This window comes from Triticum aestivum, chromosome 2D, assembly GCF_018294505.1.
Source record: "Triticum aestivum cultivar Chinese Spring chromosome 2D, IWGSC CS RefSeq v2.1, whole genome shotgun sequence".
In the NCBI taxonomy this organism is placed as follows: domain Eukaryota; kingdom Viridiplantae; phylum Streptophyta; class Magnoliopsida; order Poales; family Poaceae; genus Triticum; species Triticum aestivum.
Window position 1 is genome coordinate 84293431 of NC_057799.1, and position 12248 is coordinate 84305678.

At 44.2% G+C, this 12248-nt stretch overlaps 1 long non-coding RNA gene across 1 annotated transcript; it reads left to right on the forward strand.

Annotated features, from left to right (window-relative positions):
* Positions 1 to 4887: 4887 nt before the first annotated feature.
* On the forward strand, positions 4888 to 9221 carry LOC123051799 (uncharacterized). The gene is made up of 3 exons (XR_006424309.1): positions 4888 to 4996; positions 6863 to 7691; positions 7833 to 9221. It is a non-coding gene; the product is annotated as an uncharacterized lncRNA (long non-coding RNA).
* Positions 9222 to 12248: the final 3027 nt, after the last annotated feature.

Sequence of the window (12248 nt, forward strand, 5' to 3'; positions counted from 1 at the left end):
CCCTCCCTCCACCTCCGGCCGCCCCTCCTTCCTCCTCCCTCCTCCTCCGGTCGCCCCCTCCTCCCTCCTTCTCCGGCCGCCCCCTCCTCCCCCTCCCTCCTCCTCCGGCCGCCCCCTCCTCCTTCCTCCTCCTCCCCCCTCCACTCCTCCTCCGGCCGCCCCCTCCTCCCTCCGCCTCCGGCCGCCCCTTCCTCCCTCCTCCTCCTCCTCCCTCCTCCCTCCATCTCTCCTAAACCCTAAACGTTTTTTGTATTATTCTTGTATAATGTAGTTTTTTTACTGTTTTTACTAAGAAAATTAATTAGTTTTATTCATAGTAAGTGCTTAGTTGAACTAGTTGAATTAATAGAACTAGTTTATTTTTAGTACAAAAATTTAGGTATATGAGATTTGATGATCTAATCAAAATTTTACTATAGAACTAATTTATTTTTAGTAAGAAAATTAATCGAACTAGTTTATTTTTAGTAAGAAAATTAATAGAACTAGTTTATTTTTAGTAAGTGCTTAGTTGAACTAGTTGAATTTATGTCATTATCACTTTGTCATCAAAGAATGCTATATGAGATGTGATGATCTAATTAAAATTTTACTCGGTGGAATATGCAGGCTTTGTACAGTCGTGTCTTCTTGGAGTGATCGTCATCCGAGCTACCTCTACTTCCTCTACACCCGAGTCGGTGAGCTAAAAGTCCACCTCCTTTTTATCCACTCCTCGGTGTGTTGAATAGAGTAGAACTAGGGTATTTAGTCGGTGAGCTCATGTGCGAATGCTTATGATAATTGATCCGGATGGAATTGCAAGTTTAAGCATGCATCATTGTATGTGTATGAACATCTTTGTATCGCTGGGAACATCCGAGTGGCCTATGTTTTGCCGGAGTGTTGATTCATTTCCGTTCCGGCAAATTTCAGGTGCTCGATATGTCCTATTTTAGCAAAGGTCATGCCGGATTTTTTTCGTGAATTTAAGCATGACTTGTGCTAGAATATGTAGGAAATATCGAGTGCCCCAGATTTGTGTGTTGAGTTTCCTGGTAGTTGCCTTCGATCGATTTTCAATTAATGTTTCAACTATGAACATAGGAAATGTCTGACGACGAAAAGGATTTCCGTATTTGCGAATACTGCGAAGACGAGCGCGGCTTGTGTGACAGAATCTTCCTAGTTGATGATAGGCGCTTCAGCATCAAGCTGGACGAGAACTTCGAAGTGGATACAATAAGTCGCAACGACAAGTCTTTTTCGTAATTAAGCATGACTTCTACTTCATTTGCTTCAACTTATAATTTAATTTTTTTACTATTCTACTAGCGTATCAGCTGCCATGCAAGAGTTTTTGTCTTGGATAAGATAGGTTTCAGTCCTATGAAAACTATGGAGGTAAAGAGAGTTTACTTGAAGACCGAGCATGGTTATACTTTCCACGCAAAATTATACAACGCAGACACCTACACCTATTTTGAATGCAAAACTTGGCAAGCACTATGCAAGACTTATGCATTTGAGCCTGATATGGTTATCACCTTTGATATTCGTCCGGAAGATGATATTGAAGGTAATAGAGACATCTGGGTCAATGTGCAGACGCCTCCAGTTCTACCATTATGTGAGTTTATCACCATATTTATGTCTTCGATATTGTTTATTCAAAAATAGTTGACAACTAATTTCTATTGACAGCTTATTTTCATTCAAGCAAACATGTCCGGCGCTTGGTAGACATGACCGTCCACTGTCCCGGGGCTGAAATAAATTGCGAGGAGATAAGTCATTATGTTTCATGGCTTCAGGATCTTGATGCTGTCAAGACAAATTATTTTCCTGGACTTCAAAATCTTAGTACTCAAAACGTGCAACCAATAGTGTTCGTATTGAACTATGGTCACATCTATTTAGGAAAGATAGTAAGATTTTTACTATTAGTCCTCAGTGCACCTTTTGCATATATTATTTTTAAGCTAAACTTCATTGCTAAGTATGTTACTATACGATGTTCTTCAACAGGGACTCCCGATGACAGTTGTGCCTCAGTGGATCGAGACTAAAGGTCGCATGTTAATGATTAGCTTACGGCCAAGACATCCTACATTGCACATGAGTGCATTCAGAATTTCTAAAACCGAGGAATGCTTAATAGTAAAATACTGGAGCAGAATTTTGAATGGTCGCAGAGAAGTACTAGGGGGCAGCAATCAGAATTGTGAATGATTAAATAGCTAGTGTTGGTGGTAATGACTATGATGATTATTATTAGCTAGTGTTGGTGGTGATTAGATAGCTACACTATGACTATGATGATTAAATAGTGGTAATGACTATGATGATTATTAGCTAGTGTTGTTGATATGATGCAAGAGTTTTAATATTAATATGATGATGATGATGATCATGATTATCATGATGATTTGTTATTATGATCATGATTAGTTATTATATCATTGGTGGAAGGAACACGGATTAGATTCATGTGGATGGATCAAAAGTGACCAAAAGTTGAATTAGTAGGATTGTCGTCCTAATTCAACTTTTGATTCATCCAAATGAATCTAATCCATGTTTCTTCCTCACAATGATATATTAATTCATCATGGACATAATGATATAACAACCTCTTAATTGGTACTGTATCAAAATTTGTATAATGGCGTATAAATACACTAAAAATAAAAAAGAAACAAAACACCAGTAGCGCTGGACAGCAAACACGCTATTACTAGTTATATTAGCATTAGCGCTGGAAACAACACACGCTACGGATATATGTATTAGCAGTAGCATTTTTCACACGCGCTACTGCTAAGGAATAGCTGTAGCGCCTTACTAGTAGCGAGGTGCCCCGCGCTACTAGTAAGCATTAAACCTGCACTACTATTAGGGTTTTCCCTAGTAGTGTATCACCGGCCTCCCCGTCCCATTCGCGCGTCATGGCCGGCAGCCGCGAGGTAGGAGGGGGGAGCTGCCACGACGAGCGGTTGGGCGGGAGGGGGGCACAGCGGGTCGGGCGAGGGGGCGGAGAGGGAGCTGGGCGAGGGGGTGGCGGCGAGGAGGGAAACATGGGCGCGGGGGAGACCATGCGGGAGCCAAATACTGGGCACGGGGGTGGTGGGCCTAGGGCACGGGCGAGGCCCAGCAGCCCGAGGCCAAACCATCTCAGATGGGCTAGGCCCATCCAGCGCCACAGCGAGCCCAGCCGGGCAGCGACCCAATAGGCCACGGTCAAGGACGGGGTGGTACAGGGTGCGGGGTGGGAGCCGACTCATAGGGTTTCCCCACGACGGGCGGTCGCCGTCGCCGCTGGCGTTGGGCTGCCGGAGAGAGCAAGCCAAGGGCGCCAGAGGGATTGGAGCGCCTGGAACCGCAGGGAGGAGGACCCGAAGGCGGTGATGAACGGGCGAAATGGGGACGCATGGGCGACGGAAGCCGAGGAGACGGCCGATCAGTTAGCCGGCGGCGGGAGTGGGGATGGCACGGAGCCGGGGCCGGCCGTCGGGCGGCGCCACGATGCCTGTGCCCGTCCCAGGTCAGAGCGACCAACACCCCCCAGGTACGCTTGAGTCGCCGGCATCCGTCCCTCTACGCAAGGTGGTACCTTGCAACCCGGCGGGCCGAGACGAACTCAGCCGCGGTGGCGTCGGCGGCGGCCGCCGCGAGCTGGTGGCAAAACCCCGCGCTAGGGGGGCTGAGCCACCAGCCACGACGGGCGGCGCATCACAACGGGGGACCGGGGAGGGAAGGGAAGGGGACGAAGCGGGGGAGGGCGTGGGCTCCTCGTCGGCGAGGTCAGCCCAGCGGAGCCGAGCAGGGGCGACAGGGGCGAGCAAGGCCGGCTCCGGCGCGGACGGCGCCAGCGGCGGCAAGGCGGCGGACACTCTGGCATGGCGCAGGGGAGGGAGGGGGGGGGGCGGCGGGGGCGGCGGGGGAGGCGCACGCTGCGAGCGTGCGCGCGTCGCCAGGGCCGTCGCCAGAGCACTCCTCCATCCCTCGTAACTCCCTCAGTTTAGCGAAATCTCTCCGTCTATACTGTATTAAAAGATCCTTCTTCCACTAAATAAACATCGTAAGAAAGAAAGGTTGAAATAAGTCTTATCTATGCTAATATAAAGCAATCCGAAAGGGATAGATTTAATTAATTTCAGGTAACAGAGTCAGCTTCCGAAAGTCCTCTTTTGCGAGTTCAGTTCATGTAAATAGTAAAATCGGAAAAACTAAAAAGAGGATTTAAAATTCTAAAAAAAAATCTGTTACAAAGTTTCATGATTTCATTGAATGTCATTCCATGGTCAAACGTCTGAAGCACTCAAAACACTTGTCACCGTTTGGAACAAAAATAATTCAGATTCTTTTCTTAATTTTTTTTTGGATTTTACTGTTTACACAAACTCATTTGATCTTGAGCTAAGAAACATCGCCTTCGCCGCTATATCTTGTTGTGAGGTTATTTATAAGTATATGCATCTAACATTGTCGAGAGGCATGTGAAGGTGTGTCTCCGACGGATCTCATGAAATTCAGTCGGCGTTTCTTTTCGATGGATCTAGTGGGAGCCGGTCTTCATACGTCTACGTTCATGTGTCTAATGGTTGGATCATTTCAATCTATGCTTCTATTTATCGATGTTTGCTGTTCTGATACGCTGGTCTAATGTGGTCTTAGCACAAAATGTTTACTATAATAAGGTTTGCCCGAATTCATCGAGGAGGGGTCATGATGGAGGAGGGTCTATTGATCTGAATGTATCGACAATTCATGAGTAGATTTTTTAAAAAAATGCACTATGTACTGTGTTAAAATATTAATAAATAAGTGCACTAGTTAGCTATAAACATGTTCTTTTTTGGGGGGATAAGACGCCCTTTTTGGTGTATTTTCTTAAGGAAAAAAAAACAAATACGTAAGCTGCGACCGGGATGAGCAGGCAAAGGCGCCCCGATTCTGCCTCCGCGTCATGGGGGAGATCAGCTCGGCGCGGATCTCCAACATCCCAGCTCCGCAGGTGCTGTTTACCTTCCCCTCTTCCCCCTTCCCCCTGGGCACCGTCGGCGTTCCGGCCTCCGGCACCCGTGGTCGCCCTCGAGATATTAGGGCCATTTCATCGCCATACCTTTAGGGTTCACATAGGCAGCCGGCACCTTGTGTACTCAAATTGGCAGCGGGGATTGATCCCAGAAGCAAAAATCAGTGGTTTCTGGGGGATCGCTGCTGACTGCGGTAGTGTTTAATGGCCAATCGTGGCAGAAAATTCAGCTTTCGCGGTGTTGGAATAAACCTAGATTTCATAATGTCGCTGTGCGGATTCTGTTGTTAGTCCGTCTCATAATGTAAGACATTTTTTCACACTACACATTATGGGACGGAGGGAGTACAATCGTTTTAGGTTTACCATCCGTGACTAAGCTTAGATAATATCATCATTAGGCGGCCAATTAGCAGCACAAACTTGCAGAGTCTTCAGTATCTGCACTGAATTCGGTAGCGAGTCTCGACTGCTCAGTGGCATACTGAACAATGGAGACCATCATCCCATCAGACTTGGACATTTTTAGTCTCGTATTGCAACATTGGAACCATGGACCACAAAACAGATTGAAAAGTATTCATAAGCATTCTTTCGTGCTATGCCAGGGACTACCGGACATCGCCTCCTGGGGGCACGGTCATAGATTTGGCCTTCTTGCCTCATTTATGTCACTGTCCACATGAAGCAGACTTATTAATAGCAAGAATTGTTTCATTATCTGTGCAGTAACATCACACTATCTCCCTCTCTTCAACTGTGTTGTCCTAACCTAGATGCATAATCCTATATTTTCTTGTAAACATTGGACAACACAACCCCTCACTGCATCGGCACCAACTTTATGAAAATTTCCCTGTAACAGTATATGCCAAAACAGTGATAGGAATTAACTGGTTACAGATAGAACCATTTGATTATGCATCTCCCACTGCAAACGAAAGTATTTTTCATTGTAAAATAAAGCACATACATCCACTATTTTTTTATCTGAGGTTCAAATTACAAATATGAAATCTCTACAACTATATCAGCACCTTGTGTCTCTAAAGCCAAGATTGTTCTTTTTCTCCTCACACCTGCATTCTTGCTACGAAATCTAAATCCACGCGTCCCTTATTGTACTGTAATGTACAGTTCACTACAATTGTAAATGAATAATCTCCTACAACTCGCTTATGAAATGAGGAATCAAATGTGTTCAGAAGTTCTGCTACCATCTGCGGTTGAAGCTAGTCAGTTACAACACATAAGCTCTTTTGCTCTTACCACAAGAGCGGAGATAGGTGTGTTGTACTCCATGAAACCTGCATCACCCAAGAAGAACTTGTAGTTCTCAGCGTGTGACAGTGTTTGTTCGACGACTGAGAGGGCTTCTGTCATCCTGAATTCGTTGAAACAGTCCGCATAGCGATAATTGGACTCCATCATGTTAATGACTTGCTCAAGTATAACCCTTCTGATCCCAGGACAATTAGCGCCAGGTTCCGTATTTGCATTCAACACATTGACGAGCCTTTTCACAAATCTTCGCTTAATCTGGCCGCCTTCTAGTTCTTGGGTAAAGTCTTCAGGAATGGTTTTACAAATTAGTGAACTAAGGCCAATGATGATCTCTAGTTCTGCCCCTTCCACGTCAATTATTTTCTCCAACACCTGTGATGATATGTATCATAATTAGTGACAATTCAATTTGCAGCTATACAACATAATCAGTGATAATAAACGTGCAGAAGTACAAAATTGCAGGGATCTACCAACAACTCACGCACAAAACAAATACAAATACAAATGATAAATTTCGTTAGCCACCTCTAATACTGCACTTGTTGCTTGAATTAGCAGGGCTCACCTCTCGCAAGATATGAGATAGCTCCTTCAGGTCCGACTCTCTGAGCTCATGTCGAAAGTGCAGGCACAGATTACGTAACAGACTTGCTGCCACATATATGTACTTGCTATCATGGATCAAGATCATATGTTTCAATTTCTTAATGAACTCTGGTTCCTGCAACACAATCAAGCAATTTTGGACACTTTCTGTTGTCAACATTGCCAGTGCTTGCCCGACCTTCCGTGACAAGTGATCAGCATTGGTAATCATGGGATTTTCTTCATTGAGAAATGTCTGCTTCAGCCTGGTGATGATCAGTTGAATGCGACCAATGTCCTGCCTTGTGTTCCCATCAATGGCAATGTTCCTGAGGATTCCGGCCACCAACTTTCTCGATTCCTGGCTGCTTCTGTCGTCTTTCAAGATTTCTGCAAGGTTTCTCAATAGGAAGGGATGTTTTGATATCTTGTACCGCAGTGTTATGCCGATTTCCCCGCCAATGCCTGTGAGCCTTTGCAGTACCTTCAGTGATGACTTCAACATGACCTTTTGTTCTGCCTCGGTATCCTTAGTGCTCATGGCACGTATGAATCTCGTGAATCCTATGATTTTCGGGATGAGGTTAGCTGCTTTGCTTATTTCCACGCAGTTTTCCTGATCACCAGCAAGACTTTCAATAAGTGACATGGCCAGTGCAGGGAGAAGATCATGGTCTGTTGATGGCTGTTCCTTGGGAAGTGAACGTAATTCTTTAATCCGCTGCCAGCATCTGATTATGTAAGATTTCTTTTTGTCGGCCAAAGGTTGTTGGGTCGAGCGTACTTGTGTTTCCTCGAGCAGGTAATTGGTGTCTTGAAGTGGGTCTTGTCTTTGCGATTGGTTAACAGCTACGTCCCTTACTGTATGATGTTCTTGCTCTTGGCTATCTTCTGTCTTCAGAAATTGATCTTGCCTTTCTTCTTGTTCATCATCTGTGTCCAGAAGTGGATTTCCTCTCTTTGGGCTGCTATGAGCGTCAAGAAGTGCAGATACAATCTGCATCGTGCCGGGGAAGGCGACAACACGGAGGTCCTTCGCAAGTTCAGCGGTGACCTTTGCGGCATATAATCTGATAGTTGTATCCTTTGGACTTGTCCAATCCAACATCCTGATTATTCTGGCCACAGTATTGGTGGAAGTGGTGAGTTTTGACAGGAGTTGTGCCCTGGTTGGCTGCCATTGCAGAAAGCTGTGCATCAGACGAATACCGTGGAGCTGATTCTTGGATGAATCCGAGTTTAGAGAATCCATGGCAAAGTTGGTCAGGCTGATCTTCTTTGGAGCAAGCACACCCTCCTGCATACATTTCTCTAAGGCGTATGCATAGTACACATTGACAGATTCTACTCCACACTGACCTCTAAACCCACCACGGTGGACAAGGTATCTCCGAGGGATGAACGAAAAGAACTCGAGCATGCAAGCCACAGAATTGAAGATTCCTTGTCCAAGCACCATCCCATAGAACATTCTGAGAGGTGCTTTGAGGTTCTTATTGTCCTTTCCATACTTAGGCACATACAGAAGGCCCAAGATTGCTAGCACGATACGCAACACGGCTGCTGGAATCTGGAAGTTGCCAAATGACAACACCGCTAAGGCACACACTTGGATTATCATGCTCGTAGAAATGTTCACGAATACATCTCGGCGTAGCATGTACATCTGCATCCCTAGCACAGCAATCATGCACAAGTTTATAATAACCTGACGCCAAAATACTTTTTTGCTGCCAAGAGTTCTGTCCACTAGTTTGATGATTCTTGTAAACCGTAGCCTGCTTATTGTTACCAATAGCACTGGCACAAGTAGTGTTGTGAACACTACCCATCTGGTCAATGGATCTATTTGATTTTGACCCTCATCAGCACCATATATGTATTGACGACTGCGGTCTGATAGAGAGGGAGCCAATAACAAGATTGCAACTAAGGGGCTCCATAGTGATGTGGCACGGTGTAGCGGTTTGCATATGTGCAGTTTCAGCCCAGACAGGAACCGGCCAATTGCAAGTATTATTGTCATCAATAGAAGCCCCATAAGAGACATGTATCTATCTTTCTTCAAGAGGATCACGAAAACATCAAAAAAGCATACTACCGCAACCAGTCCATTCCAGACCATATAGGTCTAAAAGCTCCCCTGGTGTTAAAGAACAGTTGGTAATCCAGTCTGTTGTTGCGTGTGAACATCCTGCAGTATGTATATAAGGTGTCATTAAATGATAGAATATGCACATTATGTAGATCACAAACCTAAGATGGTGAGCATCCAGATCATACTCCAGTGTTTAAGAAAGATAGACATACGATCTCAGAAGATCGTAACAATGCTGGGTTCTTGTTAAACCGGAGCCTAACTGTGCTAAGCCTTGGTGGCATTGATGCAGTAAGGAGGTAAGTGTATATATTTTTTTGAGTCAATTATACCACTGGTGCTAGAACTTGGCATGAATGATCATTTTAGTGCTACAAGTTGTAGTGTATATTGAAGTGGTGCAAAAACTTGACTTCACGGTGCAAATACGGTGCAAAACTCGTTTGTATACGTCCACGACGGTGATGAGGCATGCCAACAAGGCTTGGGGCCCGCTGTCAATGACTGGATAGTGAGGACAGGTTGTGCGGCCTCCTTTTTTGCAAAAAAAAACCCTTCAGTTTTTATTTATTTTTGCACAAAAATAACGCTGGGAGACCCACCTGCACAAAACGCATTGAGAAAAAAATAGCACACACAGGGTTTCGAACCTACAACACCTGAAAAAAAAAACAACAGGTAACATGCGATGTGAGCGCACCTAACCACCGGCCAATGAGACATTCCGTGCCAGCGACCTGAAGATTTCTGGCATACACGATTAACTACCAGGGCCGCCAAAATTTGTTTGCTAAATAGGCTATTGTACTGAGACCACTTATATATATATTCTTTAGACAATATAATTTTTTACTTATAGGTATTGCACATGATTTTTCGTAAATCATAATTATTTTGTTTCTTAAAAGTTTATAAACACTTTTGAAAGCATGAAAACGTTTATATACTGCATGCATGTTTTATTAAAAACGTGAATATTAAAATTATACGAATTTATATATTTTAATAAATGTTTATATAATTTAGAAAACATTAATGTATGTAGTTTTAAATGGTTAAATATTTTATTAACAATGTCGCGGGTGACCTCTGGTATGATCTTCATATTTATTAGTATTTCTTGTTCCTGGGACAACTTACTGTTATTTATTTTTTTCAATATATTCAACGTTTCTAAAACTACATTAATTTTGTAAAATTTCTATGAACTTTTATAAATATTTTACATTGGTTAAATGTATTTAAATAAATATTTGTATAATTTTAAATTAACGTTTTTAATAAAATATTAATGCAATATATAGATTTTTCATGCTTTTGGAAAATGCTTATGTAATTTTAGGAAAAATATTTATGCTTCATGAAAAATCATGTGCACATTTATAAGGAAAATATTATATTTTCTAAAGAATAGAAATGTGGCTTCAATATAAAAGAAACATTAGCCTATGTATAAGAAACAATCTTTGTCCGGTGTTGGTTTGCACTATCGGGATAGGAGATTGCTGGTTTGACTGTTGGATTTTTTTTCATTCCAAGTTTAGAGTTTTAATTTATGTTGTTAGGCCAAACTGGTATAGAAAATATTTATTATCATAGAGAACTAAATGTCGTCAGGCCTGGTGGTTAATCGCCAATTTGTAAAATATGTAGGTCCTTGGTTCGAACCCCTAAGGTGCACCTTTTTCATTTGTGTTCAAAAAGAATTAATTTACACTGTCAGTACTGATCACAAATGAACAGGAAAATTGATCGGTTGATTTGGTAAGGCTTGCAGGTAGGTTTGAGGTTCGAAACCTAGTGGGTACAATTTTCTTATCAGTGCTATTTTTGACAGGTGGGCCACCCAGTGTTATTTTTATGCGGAAAAAAAACCCGAAGTTTTTTTTTTTGCAAAAAGAGCATGCCACACGCCCTGTCCCCATCGCCTGACAGCGGGCCTCATGCCAAGCTAAGACGCCTCGTCAGCGTCATGGATGTACAAAAACGATTTTTGCACTGTATTTGCACCGCAAAGCCAAGTTTTTGCACCACTTTAATGTACACCATAATTTGTAGCACTAAACTGAGCATTCATGCCAAGTTCTAGCACCAGTGATGTAATTGACTCTATTTTTTTTCTACTAACGACCTATAAACTAACTACAAGTTTCAATACATGTCATGCTAGTTTCAGGGTTGAACATGTGCTCATGTACTACTAGTCTACTGGCTTTCTCTCGGAGTCGATCTGAATATGGCCACTGCCCCTCTCCCCTCTGAGCCGTTCCCATCTCCCCTCTATGCCGGTTGCCACTCCGGCACCGGTAGCCATGTCCATCCAGCTCCACTTTTTGGAATCCGCCGACTTCGGCTCTTCCCTGCGCCCTACCTCCCCTTGCTTCCCGTCGCGTCCCACCTTCCCGCACCCGACCACCTTGGGCGCGTCGTGCACCTTCCCGTAGCTGCCTGGGCATGGCCACCGGTGCCGGAGTGGCAGCAGGCACGGATGGTTCTTCGTCGTCACGCGGTCAACCACACGTTGGGTGTGGTCGTGGGCTTCAGACACGGTAGTTGCCGTCCACCCGGCCGTCGGAGATATCACCGCCACCAGACAACAGTGGTGGAGTGCATGGTGGCCAGGCACAGGGGGGCCAAATTTGGTGTTTTGACCCTTTTGCGAAACTTTAGCCAGATTTGACCCTGGTTCGAAAAATTTCAGCTGGCCCTTTTTCCTACCGCCGTAGGCATTGGTGGTAGGGTTACACAACCTACCGCCAAGGTCAATGGTGGTAGGGACTTAACTGCGCCGTCATAGTCATTTAACATGCAAAATATCCTATCGCCAGAGTATTTGGCGGTAAACTGTGTAACCCTACGCCATGGTACTTGACGGTAGGCTGCTATTACGAGATGCATGTGAGGGCATGCGAGCACTGGTCTCTGACAAACTGCATAGTATGCAAGAACATCCACTCGCATCCATCTCTCCCTTTCTCTTTCCACCCACATGCATCAGTACGTAACTCCTAGCTTGGACATGCCACAAACTTAAATAATTGATGGGATGCATGGGTAGCTAGCTAGGTAGGCAGTAAGCAGGGTAGACACCCTGCACATTTGCAAAACGCCATCCAGCCTAGCCAGCATGCATGCACGAGCGACCTCATTTTCAAAGGAAAGGTAGTGCCAGACCCTACCATCAAAGACCCTGGAGGTGGTGGTAGGGTATTTTTTATGTTATGACAGGCTCAGATCTTGCTAAAGTTTCATAAAAGGGTC